This window comes from Acartia tonsa, chromosome 9 (genome assembly GCF_053477335.1).
Source record: "Acartia tonsa isolate MP-2025a chromosome 9, ASM5347733v1, whole genome shotgun sequence".
NCBI lineage: Eukaryota > Metazoa > Arthropoda > Copepoda > Calanoida > Acartiidae > Acartia > Acartia tonsa.
In genome coordinates, this window is record NC_137268.1 from 17860735 (window position 1) to 17864642 (window position 3908).

At 30.9% G+C, this 3908-nt stretch overlaps 1 long non-coding RNA gene across 1 annotated transcript; it reads right to left on the reverse strand.

Moving 5' to 3' along the window:
* Nucleotides 1-1923: 1923 nt before the first annotated feature.
* Nucleotides 1924-3580, reverse strand: LOC145328353 (uncharacterized). Its single transcript, XR_013882426.1, has 4 exons — nucleotides 3331-3580; nucleotides 3041-3090; nucleotides 2395-2790; nucleotides 1924-2146 (listed from the first exon to the last, which is right to left on the reverse strand). It is a non-coding gene; the product is annotated as an uncharacterized LOC145328353 (long non-coding RNA).
* Between the last annotated feature and the right edge of the window lie 328 nt (nucleotides 3581-3908).

Sequence of the window (3908 nt, forward strand, 5' to 3'; positions counted from 1 at the left end):
CCCGTGTTGCCAAAAATATCAAATCTTTCATTCAGTTTCTTATCCCTATGTCCATGAAGTATACAGCAGGGAATATTTTTTGGTATTTTTGATTATTTTTGAATATAAAAATACTATTATTATTATTTTATATGAATGACATATTATGTTTAATATTATGTACATATATTTATACTGGATATTAAACAACATGTATATTAATATATCTGTTTATATGGCTATGAAACGCCATTACATAAACTGACTTTCAAAATACTTTTATCCTATTATATAAAAGGTTTTTCCTCTGTAGCTAAAGATTTCGATAACTAAATTATAACTAAATAACTAAATAACTCCATTATAGGGAGGCTTCATATAGGTTCAGGTATGGTTTTAGCCTATAGTTTCTTAAAAATTATTCTTTCCTTAAAAAAATGAATTCCCAATCGTTTTGAAATAAATTAATAGTTATTGAAGAATAAAAAATCAATGTGGTGGTTTAGCCCAGGAAATGGATATTTTATCCGAAAAAAAAACTATTAGCTTTTTATATTTTCAAAGCTAAATTTCTAATTGTTGCTTGTTAATATGTAATGGTTATCAATAAAAAAGTTTTTATTCACTAATTTAAGTGGTGGAAAAGCTAAGGACAAAGTATTTTTTTCTTGAGATGATTTATCTCTCCCAACTTTAGCCCAAGGGAGTTTATCTCTAACCATTTAAAACAAGGATGACATAAATAAGATATATAAAAAGCGCAGCTTTTTAAAATTAGCATAAAACCATGTAAATTTATTGTATCTTTAGAATAAAGCCATGTCTACAAAATGTCAATGACGACCACTATTTTTTAGTTTATATTAAAAGAGATGTCGTTAATATGTCAGTAACTAAATAGTCGACAAAACAATTAAAATGTAAACTGTCATGATTTTTAACAGGGTGTAAACGATTTAATTGTATAAATGTATGTTGATTATACAATATACATGGATACTACACCAGATTATCATGTACTCTAATAAAGTAAAACTTTACCCGATCCCCTTCCCTACTACTGGAATAACGAACCGACTAATAAGTGATGTCCATGTTTGCAACCTAAATTGAAGACAATTATTCTCCTGTCATAATATCCACGTATACTCTATATGTATTATTGTCTAGTAGCTGCGCTACTTAAAATATGTATTTATTAATAATTTCTCCACGCAAAGGTCTCGAGGGACCGCGAGCTTCCAGAAAGGGAATGGTAAACTTACAAGAAGATCGAAAAAACTAACATGATATCGACATGCTATTCAAAAAAAAGGCATTAATTACACTGAATAAAGGCTTTAATTAAAGTGGTCGTGGTTGACATAATATCGAAATTAAAATGGCACCAGAACTACAAACTTCTTATTTTGGGAAATTGTATGTAAACACAATTCTACTATGTTTAAATAATGTTTATTCACCCACCCTGTTTAGTTATTTATCGCATTGTGTTCTAGACAGCTTTCCATAAATATTAAAATAAAAAATTGTAAGATTATAACCTTCGGCACTTAGGGGCTACCAAAACTGGTATTAATATTTTCATTTTATTATTCGTAGAAAATTGACAATTATACGATGCAATAAATGATTTTTCAGTATCGCAGGAAACCTGTTCTAATCCAACGGATATTAATCGGTTTGGAAGTCACTTTGGAAAAAAAATTATCTCATTACTTAGTCCCTGTCTCTCTTGGGAAATCATTGCCGTCATTGAAATATTTTGAAATGAGGAATAAATTTGATCCCAATATCTAATGAGGGATATCATTGGCGTATTCTGTATTTTTATGGGAGGGGTTTTTCAAAGACTGTTGGATGAATCCAGTAATTCTAGGTTTAATTGGACGAATTTTTATAGAATAATCAGAGTAGCTTCAACCAAACTAAATAATGCAATAATTTATAGATTAATTTAACATATATTTACAGTTAGGAACATTAAACAAATGATATGATGGATAAATTGATATAATATACCATCTGGCCTTATTTTTACCAGCTTACTATGATGATCAGTAGACTCTTGACTGATATGTTCAATTACTGCATACTAGAGGTGGAGCAATCTCTTCAATAGCTTCAACACCAGAACAGTTGGGGCACTGGAGACTCTTTGTTGAAACTAGAATAAATAGAATTATTATTATTTCATAAATAATTAAGGATATAAACCTATAAAAACTAAAGGTTTAAATTAGATCAATAAGTAGAACAGAGCAAACAAATCTAGTGAACTGTTTACTAAATCAAAGCAGGACAGACTTTGCTATCATCTAGTTGCTTTTACTTTCAATTTAGCCTAAATAAGTATAAAGTTTAGGGCTAAGACAACTAAACACTTAATGCATTAAAGTAAAAATATATAACTACCTTAAATTGCAGGGATAGGCTTCGTCCACAACATCTAGGGGGGCTTCTCCTTTTGTTAGCTATTTTAGTACTAGTGTGTACTAGGTATATTAAGTATTATGTACTGTTATATGTAAAGTACAAGTTGTTATTAGTACCTACTAAGTAACATATCTAAAGGTACTAATCTATTAGCTAATATAACAACAAGTAGCTAGCTAAACTACTAATAAGTAAACTATGTATATTTATACTATACTGTTAGTATTTTCTTACTATTTGTATTTATAAAGCCTGGGATTAGAGTAGGTCAGCAATCAATTGTCAGCAGCAGCACAAATCTCGGAAACAGCCGTCCTGGCTTGTCAACCTCTACTGCTGGCATCTAGGAGTTTCTCTAGATTCAAGGCGCTGCACCTAAAATAATAACAATTTTATTTCAGTGCAATTATAAAGGTAGTCTATGCTAATAAGTCTATTATTTCAATTAATAAGTCTGTTATGGCCAAGACTTTCAAATTATATAATTCTGACCAGGCTAATAACATTGTGCACAATGGAACACATCTAAAATATTTAAATGTCCAAATAGTTCATCTTTCTATGGTGTTTATTAAATTTAAGCTAAAGGACATTTTATAGTATATTCTAATAATTAAAGACTTACCCGATCACTAATCCAAGGGAGTCAAGCTATGCACTGTGGACCACACCGGCCTAAAACATGATTAAACATTATATATAATTACTATAGACTTTATCAACAAAGTAACTGAGCCACACTGGCTTAAAACATGATAAAACAATGTATATGATTACCATAAACTTGATTAATAAAGCAGCTTAAACTTTTCTTTAATAAAACATTTTCCAAGACATTTATATTAATTCATATTGGATACATTTTATTGCATATCAATAACATTTACATTTTAATTAATCAAAAATATAATTTACCTCACTGTGACTGTACATTTTCTCTTACATGCCAATTTTGACACAATCTACGCCACCACACAGCACAGAATCTAAGCAACGACTGACGATAAATTTCCAAAATGTACATATTCGAGTCTCCTCTTTTTGGCCTATTTTATACATTTTGTAATTATAAACCAATAGAAATTTATCATAAACTATTTTAATGCAATAAACTATATTATTTTTATACATAAATCTAATGAAAATTAATTTCTGCAGTTTGTCGACATCTCCTAGTAAATCATGCAACACTGCGCCACTTTGAGATGCAGAAATTAATGCTATTTACTATTTTTAGAACAATTTGATCTAACATATATAACAATTACTATTTATAGTGGTGACACACTATGTATTTGGGGGCGGTGACTCACACCGTGTATTTTGGGGTGGTGCCTCACACCGTTTATTTGGGGGCGGTGCCTCACACCATGCATTTGGGGCGGTGCCTCACACCGTGTATTTGGGGGCGGTGCCTCACACCATGTATTTGGGGGCGGTGCCTCACACCGTGTATTTGGGGGCGGTGCCTCACACCGTGTATTTGGGGGCGG